Here is an 11,427-nt window from a genome sequence, read left to right as displayed (position 1 = left end):
GGACTTACTTTACCTAGCTCATAAGGTTTATCAAGTCTCAGCATGCTGTTTTATAACTTCATTATCTATTAAAGGAGTAACTTGTCAAGGATACTCTATGTATAAATAAGACAAGAAACTTATTCTAAGTTCACTGTAATATGTGTACTAATATACTCATGCAGGTCATTGCATTTGAAGTGAAGAGGGCACTGATTACATGCAATATTAATGATGGAGCCAAAGGAAATATACATATCTATAGAAATGTTTCTGAAGGAAAAACATAAGGTAAAAAGAGGTAGAAAGTTGTACTCTTGGGTGGTTTTAGTATTTTCTGATAATCCCATTATCCCTAACACCCCAAACCACTCAGCTGTCTGAAAGGTGTGCTAAACCATATACAGAGAGGAGCAAAGTGGCTGTCTTCCATATGATCAGATCAGTACTGTCGATTTCTACCCCAAAGACCCTAATTCTAGACTTTCTTCTTGAGTTGTTTGCCCATGCCCCCACTTTGGTCGCAGTTTTCTCAGTTTAAGATGAATGAATTTGTTTCTGATGACCAATTAGTTGCTACAGTTTGAGTGTGTAATGTCCACAACAGGCTCTTGTATTTGTACACTTGGTCCTCAGGTGGTCACCCTATTTTGGGAGGTTGTAGAACCTCTATGAGGTGGGGGATGGCTAGAGAAAGTGGTTCACTGTTGGCTGGACCTAGCAGGCTATAGTTGGCCACCTTCTGACAAGGCTCAACACTTGCTTATTCCATGAGATGGTAAAATCTGCACTGGAAATACTTACCAACACGGATGACGAAACCACTCTCCAAACTTCCTCTGCTACAATGCACTTGACAATGAAGAGATTTCTCCTCTGTAGGCTGTTTGTGTCAAGTATTTTTGTCATGGTAATGAGAAAAGTAACTGATATAATGGCATAGGGTGTTAATTTAAAATGTGCATTATAAATGTTCTTTCTAGTGCCAATCCTACAACCTTTATTTGACAGAACACAAAGGCACCCAGAATTATTAAAATTCTAGTACATATCAAACTTTGATTTATGAAACACACATCAAATAAATTCAAGTTTTGAAATGAATGTGAGAATTCTACAAAGCAGTACATATAATACAAAAATTTTCAGAAACAAAAAAAGAGAATCAATTATTTAGTAATAATAAAAATTTAAATTATATTTTTTCTAATTAAGGGTATTCTACTCAAAATGAGCACTGGTCCTTATGTTCAAACATACTCTAAGGTATACTGGCAATATTGAAACTATATTTGCATATTGCAGTATTTACTCATAATTAAATCTGATTTACTCTTCCACCTTTTTCTCTCGACTTTAGTTGGTTTAATTTTATTGATTAATTTTATGTTTTGATAAATTCAGAATACTATATCACATACACACACATATATATACAGAATAGATATGAAATATATGTATATATTATATATACATATATATATATTAAATTAAATTAAATATATATATATATATATTTATATGGATTACTCTTTCCCCCATATGCTCTCTTATGTCCCTCCTCTCATTCCTATCTAACACATCTCTATTCCTGCCAATACCCTTCCCAGGTTTATGACTTTGAGTTTGTTTTGAGACTCACGAAATTTAACTGGGTCCCTCCATGTGAGCATTGTATTGGAACTATGCACTGGAGCCTGATGGCATCACCTGAGGTTAGAAAACTGAAAGCAATGGCTGCAGAGTTTTCTGGTACAGTCTTTAGGCTCTCTCTCTCTCTCTCTCTCTCTCTCTCTCTCTCTCTCTTTCTCCTTCCTTTCTTCCTTATTTCCTTCTGTTGTTTTTTTTAAATTTCTGCATATGTTTAAAATCAGTCTAAAATGGAAAAATTAGAAAGAGGGTGTAAATTTAACAATTAAGGACTTGATCATCAATCAGCAAAATTTATTTCATTTTTCTCCATACATTACCATTCTACATTATTAATGACCAGTTACTACTAGAGAAAAAAAACTGAAACTTGAGACTAAATAAACATTTTCTATCTCAAATATTATCCCACAAATGTTTATTGAAAGTAATAAAAATATACAGGATTTTTCTTATTTTGTTTACTGAGATTATCTTTGTGGATAAATTTAAGGATGGGTTAAGCCTGAGACTCACACATAATGCATGACATTGGCTTGTAACCACAGCCAGTATATGATACGTGGTCCTAACTGAAAACTACCCCCTTTACAGGATGTTTAATGTAATTTTTAAAAATCTCTGTACCCATCCTAGAAAACTTCAGGGTAAAGCATTAGAATTATGTGCTGTGCTGCAAAGGAGTAAGGTAAGCTATTAGTTCTAAAGGAGACCTTTCATTTTGTACAAGAAAAATTAAAGAAATTATCATTTCATTATTATCATCAAAGAACTAAGCAACATAAAAATATTTTTATTACTAACACCTCAGGATTATGAGAAGAAAACTTAAAAAATTACTGAGATATTGTTTGGAAAACCACATGGAATATTTCATACTATGTCCAAGAGGAAAATCAATTCCTTTAATTCTTTTCAACATTTGAAAATGTATTATTTCCTAATCCTAGAGAGTTACAATATGGAGCCACGCTTAAAAATAGATTAATTATATTTGCTCAAATAATAACTAAATTGAAAAAAATGTGAAGAATCTGTTATTTTTTTTTAATCTCTGGATTTTAATGAACGACTCTTACATGAAAATAAGAATGTTTATAGCATCCTAGAACAAATTTGTTCTGTTCCCTTTTCTATGTATGCTAATTCACAAAAAAAATGGCTTTTAAAATGAAAAAAAAATGGTGAAGTTTGAATGATCACTTGCTAAACATTAGTCAAGGTCAATATAAAGACAGAGATAGCTTTGGCCATAAAGATAACATCTGGAAAGCACCCAGGAAATGTTCAGAAACAAATAGTGTTATAAAACCAGAGACCTTACCTTATGGAACGGTATGTCTTGATATAGACATTCCTGTGGATGAATGAATGAAGAGGTGAAGCAGCTTAGCATGTGGTAAAGATGGCATCTCTATCACAAAAGTAATTTTATGCACAAGATTTTTAAGTCATCACAAATTTAAGTCATCTGATTAAGTTTTCAAAAAAAAAAGTATTTCTAATCCTTTGAGCTGAGCCTGGTATAGTGACCCTGCCTCTAATGCCAGCTGTCAGGTAGCACAGCGAGCTGGTTCAAGAATTCAACACCAGCCTCAGTTACACTGTGAGTTTCAAGCCTGCTGGGCTTCCAGAAACATTGTCCTACCCCTGCAACTTCCAGTCTTTTCCTGTCCCCAAAAGAAGTGTTTTCTTTATGTAGGTGGGTAGTATTCACATTTGCTATAAATATAAATGTATATTTAGGTGGTATATATAATATGAAAACAGGTGGGAGGTATGGGCTGTTGATAATTGAGAAACACCTGGACTTATATTTAGCCTATCAATTTCCAATTCTTCTTCTCCCTGGGGGGTAAAAAATGAAAACTGTGAGCAAATTAAACCATCAGAAAGTATCCCATAATTGCCAGTATTGGAGACATACGCCTTTAAGACCTGGAGGGCGGTACTTACAGGCAGTGATGAGGCAGTCATGTGGTTGGGTTTACAACCAATGAGAAGGCAGAACAGAAAGAATATTTAAACAGGGACACAGGAAGTACCTCCCTCTCTCGGGGAAGCTAGGAGCACTGCAGGAGGTAAGATTTTATCTCTGAGCTCTGACCTCTCGGCTTTTCTCTTTTACCTTGGCTCTGTGTTTCTTATTTTAATAATACGATTGGTTACATCTACATCTGGCGCCCAACGTGACAAGAATCCATTAAAAACTGCTTGGGGCCGGCTCCCTAGCCGGAGCAGCCGGCTCCCTAGTCCCGGCCCAGGTCTGCTTGGGCTCAGGCTGGACTGTGAGCTGCTTGCTTAAAGCCAGTGCTACAAACAGCTCAGGCCTGCCCTGCTAAACAGGGCCCCTGGCTGTAAAGCCAAGCCTTGACTCGGCTCAAGAGGGAACAAGTGGCTTTAAGCTTTAGCCTGCTACCCCTTCGCTTTCACTTTCACTTTCACTTTCGCTTTCGCTTTCGCTTTCGCTTTCGCTTTCTCTCTTGCTTTCTCTCTGTCTCTCTGTTTCTCTCTCTCTCTCTCTCTCTCTCTCTCTCTCTCTCTCTCTCTCTCTCTGGATTTACACCTAGGACTCTAGGTGGCTTTTTTGAAATTCGCTCGGATTTCTACTGTTCTACGCAGATTTGGTAAGTCATAAAGGAAACTATTTAAAAGACAAATTTTTTCCACATTTAAAAAAAAAAAATGGGTTTCCTGTGTACATTGGAAGAAAATTGGGTTTTGTTTGAAATTTTAGGCAGTCTGACAATGGAACAACTATATGAAAAGATTAGTATTATGGGAATTATGCAGTTAATCACCATGCTTATTCTCATTTTACTATTTAAAAAGATAGTCGATTTAAGTGCCAGGATAACAGCTTTAGAAAAACCTGTTAATTTTAACAGTGAAGTTGGTTCAAGTTTGGATCATAAGGTTACAGAAAGAAAGCCTGTTTTCACACAATCATCCTTAATTTATCCTGTAACCGTACAGCAGATGCCTGATCAAATGGCTACACAAAATATCTGGGCTCCAATTGAACTGATGGATTTTAAAAGGTTTAAGGAGGCAATAGTATCTTATGGCATGCATTCCCCATATGTAAAGCAAATGTTAAACTCTTGGTCAACATATAATAGGATTATACCACAGGACTGGCGGGACCTTGCACAAGCTGTTCTGGAACCCAGCCAGAGAATTCAATTTCTGACTTGGTTTAAGGAGGAAGCTAGAAACGTAGAAACACAACGGAGGGATAAAGGAATACAAGTTTGTCAGGATCAGCTTATTGGAGAAGGCCAATATGCTTCAATACAAACACAATGTTTATATGATGTTCAAACCGTAATTTTATGTCGAATGGCAGCCTTGAATGCATGGGACAGAGTTGATGAACCAGGAAAAAAACATGAGTCATTCACAAAGGTTATGCAAGGCCCAAAAGAATCTTTCACAGATTTTTTAGAAAGACTGGCTTCAGCAGTAAACAGAATGGTCTCAGGATCAGAAGCTAGTAAGGCAATAATTGAAGCTTTGGCATTTGAGAATGCGAATGCAGCATGTAAAAGAATAATCAGGCCGTTAAGGGCAAGATCTGCACCTTTGGAAGATTGGATTAGAGAAACAATTAATGTTGAGGTTGATGAGCATGATACGTGGGTAGGAGAAGTAATTTCAAAAGGTTTGAGGAGTGTTAGATGTTTTGGGTGTGGACAGCAAGGACATTTTAAAAGGGACTGTAAACAGGTCATTCCTAGAAGCAATGTTTCTTCAAGGAACAATGGCAACAGAAGGCCCCTTCCTTCTGGAGTATGCAGAAGGTGTGGTAAGGGAAAACACTGGACCAATGAATGTAGATCAACAAAGGACAGACAGGGTAATCCTTTGCCTCAGTTTTCGGGAAACTCCCGGAGGGGCCTCATGCAGGCCCCCATAGCAAAACCAGTTCAAACCTTTCCTGCAGCTGTAGAGGAAATCCCTGCTCTGAGCGATTAAATAACCAAATGACTATTGGAATAAATCATGCTGGTCAGGATGATGAAACAGAGAGAATAGAAAATTCAGGAGAAAACATAAAGAAAATTTTTTGGCAAACTTCTATTAATGAACAGAGACCAAAATTAACGATAAAAATAAATGGTGTTTTGTTGTCTGGTCTGGTAGACACAGGTGCGGACATTACCATAATTGCACCAGAATTTTGGCATCCAGCTTGGCCTCTTCAAGAGGTAAACGTTCAACTGTTAGGAATTGGGACATTATCTGGAGTGAAACAGAGTGCAAGATGGCTGGAATGTATAGGTCCAGAAGGACAGAGAGGAAAATTAAAACCATATGTCGCTAACATAGCTATGAACCTGTGGGGTCGAGACTTGTTGCAACAATGGAATACTCAGATTAAAATCCCTCCAATCTCAGAAACAAATCATAAACTAGCACATGTTTCTGAGAGAACTATTAGAAGGCATTATTTTGAGTGGTCACCAGCCATCCATATTATACAGGAACAGGGCACAACAACTGATAATCTTCCAAAAATACCAACAGCTCTACCTTTAAAATGGTTAACAGACAAGCCTGTATGGGTTCAGCAATGGCCTTTAACAACAGAGAAACTCCAGGCTTTAGAAGAGCTGGTAGAAGAACAGTTAAATGCTCAGCATATTGAACAGTCAACCAGCCCTTGGAATTCTCCTGTATTTGTTATTAAAAAGAAATCTGGTAAATGGAGAATGGTAACAGACCTTAGAGCAATTAACAAAGTAATTCAGCCGATGGGCTCTCTACAATCTGGAATTCCTTTGCCTACTCTGTTACCAAAAGGATGGCCTCTCATAGTTATTGATTTAAAAGACTGTTTCTTTTCAATACCCTTACAAGAAAAAGACAAAGAAAGATTTGCTTTCACAGTGCCTACTTATAATAATTCTCAACCGGTTAAAAGATTTCAATGGAGGGTCCTCCCACAGGGAATGTTAAATAGCCCAACTCTGTGTCAGTATTTTGTACAACAGCCATTGGAAGTGATACGTAAAAAATTTCCTAAATCTATAATTTATCATTATATGGATGATATTTTACTAGCTGACTCAAATGCAGATACTTTAGAAAGAATGTTTGAAGAAGTAAAGAAAATTTTGCCTTGCTGGGGATTACAAATTGCTCCTGAAAAAATACAAAGAGGAGATTCTATTAATTATTTAGGATATAAAATAGAGCTACAAAAAATTAGACCCCAAAAGGTGCAAATTCGGAGAGATAGACTACAGACTCTTAATGACTTTCAAAGATTATTTGGAGATATTTCTCATCTACGAACTATTGTTGGGGTAAAAAATGATGAACTGACTAATTTGTTCAAAACCTTAGAAGGTGACAAGGACTTAAATAGTCCAAGAGAATTATCACCTGAAGCTGAGAAAGAATTGGCCTTGGTAGAAAAGAAAGTACATGAAGGGCACGTGGATCGTATTGATCCAAAGCTGGATTGCATTTTGGTTATTTTACCTTCTAGGCATTCCCCTACTGGAATATTAATGCAGAGGGAAGATATTATATTGGAATGGATATTTTTACCAAATAAAACAAATAAAAAATTAAAAACTTATGGGGAAAAAATCTCTGACTTGATTTGGAAAGGAAAATTGAGACTTCGTCAATTAGCAGGAATAGACCCAGCAGAAATTGTCGTACCTTTAACTAAGGAGGACATTGAAAAATTATGGACAGAAAGTGAACCTTGGCAAAGAGCTTGCAGTAATTTTTTGGGAGAAATTAACAGCAAATATCCCAAAAGCAACAGAATTGATTTTATAAAGAGAGCTGATTGGATCTTGCCTCGAATTGTACGGCAAAAACCCATATCTGGAGTTCGTACATTTTATACAGATGCCAACAAACAAGGAAAGGCAGGTTACAAATCAGAAAATTTAAGTAAAGTGGTACAAAGTCCTTATAATTCAGTGCAAAAATCAGAATTGTATGCTATTCTGTTGGTATTAATGGATTTTTCAGAACCTCTCAACATAGTAACTGACTCTCAGTATGCTGAAAGAGTGGTATTACATATTGAGACTGCAGAATTTATCCCTGATGCTTCAGAATTAACTTCACTATTTATTCAATTACAAGATACAATCAGGAAAAGGAGTCATCCTTTATATATAACTCACATCCGATCTCATACTGGTCTGCCAGGCCCTCTAGCACAAGGCAATGATGAGATTGATAAATTATTGATAGGAAATGTGCTGGAGGCCTCAGAATTTCATAAAAAACATCATGTCAATAGTAAAGGTTTAAAAAAGGATTTTCCCATAACCTGGCAACAAGCCAAAGAAATAGTAAAGAAATGTCCTACTTGTTCCTTCTATAATCAAACACCATTACCAGCAGGATGTAACCCAAAGGGTACTCAGAGGAATGAAATCTGGCAGATGGACGTGTTTCACTTTGCAGAATTTGGAAAACTGAAATATGTACACCACACTATCGATACTTATTCAGGATTTCAATGGGCAACTGCTTTGAGTTCTGAAAAAGCTGATTCTGTAATCACTCATTTGCTAGAAGTTATGGCCATTATGGGAATACCTGCACAAATCAAAACTGACAATGCTCCATCATATGTCTCTGTTAAAATGAAACAGTTTTTTGCTTATTACAATATAAAGCATATTACAGGTATACCACATAATCCTACAGGTCAAGCAGTTATAGAAAGGTCAAACAGAACTCTAAAGGATATGCTAAATAAACAGAAAGGAGTAACAAAAACCCCCAGAAATAGACTGCATAATGCTCTATTAACTTTGAATTTTCTGAATGCCAATGAGAAAGGAACAACAGCTGCAGAGAGACATTGGGTAATAGAAAAAACTACAGAATTAAATCAGCCTATATACTTTAAGGATGTGCTGACCTCAGAATGGAAGCCAGGGTATGTATTACGTTGGGGACGAGGTTTTGCTTTTGTTTCTATAGGAGAAGATAAGCTGTGGGTACCATCAAAATTGATAAAGGTTCGATTTGAACAAGAGAAACCTCTTAATTAGAGGAGGTGATAGTTCATCAACCAGCATGAACATCCAATTTAAACTAACTTGTACCTGTAACACATGTCTTTTCATTTAATCAGATAATAACTTGCCAAAAAGGAACATCCCCAAAATTAGTCTTGGGGGAAGGTTTTTGTTTTTGTCTTTTAGGAGAATGAAGGTTAAGGAATCTGAAGAACACAAGACAAATGAGACAACTGAAGAAAAGGGACAAATCATCTATCCCAGGAAACAAAGTGAAAAGGCATATGGGTATATATAATCTAAAAAAAAAAATTTATGTCTTCTTAAATGTTTGTTTCTGCTTTTCTCTAAAGATTTAACACTATTGGTTTTCTAATAGTCCCAGTTCAATTAAAATTTAAAGCTGACTTTGGAGTTGGAGAATGGCTCTCTCCTTCTTTAAACTCAAGCATGTTGTTAAAATGAAAATACAAACTCCCTGTATCATGACAGAATAAAAGAGCCATTTTCTGCTATGGGACAGGACAAAAGCCAAATTAATTAAGGGACTATTATATTACTAATCTCAACTCTTTGATTCTATTCTGATTCTTTAAACTTTTCTTAAAGTATAAATTTTATATCAAAATTTACAAGATTAATATATATATACATTTTAAACTTTGTTAAGATATGAATGGTCATATAGAGTACTAACTAATTCTAGAAAAAAGGCTTCAGTTAGCTGCATATATATGTCTTTGTGTTCGAGTCTCTTATCAGTTTTCTGCAGGAAATCACGGCCAGGCCTAACATCAACTGAAGTCTCCGGAAAGAAGATGGGGCCCCACAACAACAACAACAACAACAATTCCACGTGGACAATAATAATATCACTAAGCTGACAAACATCATCTACAGATCAGCTTTGAACTGCAAGGTGCTCAGAGCAATTTTGAGATGACTAGCTGAGATGATCCAGTCTCAGAGACTACTTGAATAAGGACTTGAGATAAACCCTGAACTTTGGCTTTATACATAGACTGGATAATAAGGAAGGATATAGTTATCTTTCCTAGAATTTGACAATTAACCTAAAAAAATTTTCTTTCAGGATAAAGATAACTTCGCCCATACCCAGCAGGAAGCAATTTTAAGAATGACGCCCACATTCCCAAAGAGGTGGTGTGGGGCGGGTGGTTTTTTTTTTGGTTCTTTTAATGGGTTTTGGGTCTGGGATAATTTTCATTATTTAGGGGGGTAGGTTACAAGTTGTCAAGGGTTAGGAAAAAGGCTAAGCAAAGGAGATTAGATTTAAGGTTCTTGTTTTTTTAAAAAAAAAAAAAAGAAAGAAAGAAAGAAAGAAAAGAAAAGAAAAAGACAATTACTAGTTTTAAATACTTTACATTATTACCAACTATTAGGATATAAAGAAATGAAAGTTAGTAGTTAGACATTACAATAGAAATTGTAGTCATATTAGATATGTTTTAAAAATTGAGCAGAGATATTTTAGACAGGTCATCTTCAAACCCTTCAGAGATCTAACGAATATGGCATTTAAAATATTTTAATAACTTAGAAATTTTTCTTTTTTGAGACATGTCAGCTCCTGGCAGTACCAATCTACTTCAGAGAAAATATGGGCATTGAAGAAACTGCATATGGAGTTAATTTTCATTGTGGCAAAAGTTAGCCACTGGACAACAAAGTATCCTCAAATCAACAGGACAAAATGGACAGACAGAACACGAAACAAAGGACTACTGATTCCTGCCAAAACAAGTGTGGTTATGGCTTTATCAAAAGGCATCTTCTGAGGCCAGGACAATATGGCACCATCCCTGAAGTGGCCTTCACAATCTGGAAAAGGTACAGTGCCCTTTTCTTTGAAGGCAGCTGAACAGGCAGTGGGCCGATGGCTTCTGTTGTGCAATGGAACAGCAACTGAAAGCTCACGCCTCTCAATAGTAGACTGGCATTTAATAGAGGGATGTGGAGAAGGGCATGCTTAGATGAAGCCATATATACACAGCCAAGAAGAATGGACAGCTGAATTCAAAAACCATCAACAATTTCTAGAATTTAAAATCCTGAATCATGACATGACACTAGTGGAATTCAGGTGTTTCTGGTATATGGACTGCTCTCACCCAATGTGAGGTTGAACTGTTGACCTTTTGTACAACCTACTTCACAAATGAATCTGTCAGATACGATAAGCCTATAGGCTGAAGATGATGCCCCAACACTGTGGAGAAACCTCAGGTGACTGTCCAGGCAGCTGGCTGTTTCTGTCAACTCACAAAATTTTTGGAAGTTGCTTTTGTGCACTTCCTGTTTTTATTTTTGTTAGCTAATATTATTTCCTTCTTGGGTCTCTGAGGGAGTTGAAGATTAGTTAGTTATAGTTGAAGATTAATTAGGATAGAAAGTGAATTAGATACATTTTGAACTTACTAAAATAGGATAGATAAGGGAATTATTTTCTCTGATTTGTCAAATACAAATGGACTAGACATCGTTTAGGTATTTGTTACTTGTATATATTGTATATAGTTATTGTACTTTTGTATATAGTTTTTCTTTTGTTAGTTATAACCTTTTGCCTTTTTTCTTTTTATTAAAATAGAAAAGGGGAAATGTGGTGATATTTTATTTGTACTGAAATGTTATTTTAATTTTATGTTAATAAATAAAGTTGCCCTGGGGTCAGAGCTATTAGAGCCATAGTAAGAGCGTGGTGGTTAGAAGAGCTAGGTAGATTTCTGTGTGTTCAGGGATACAGCCAGTATTGGAGACATACGCCTTTAAG

This window comes from Peromyscus maniculatus, chromosome 22 (genome assembly GCF_049852395.1).
Source record: "Peromyscus maniculatus bairdii isolate BWxNUB_F1_BW_parent chromosome 22, HU_Pman_BW_mat_3.1, whole genome shotgun sequence".
Lineage (NCBI taxonomy): Eukaryota > Metazoa > Chordata > Mammalia > Rodentia > Cricetidae > Peromyscus > Peromyscus maniculatus.
Note: the sequence above shows the minus strand (reverse complement) of the source record.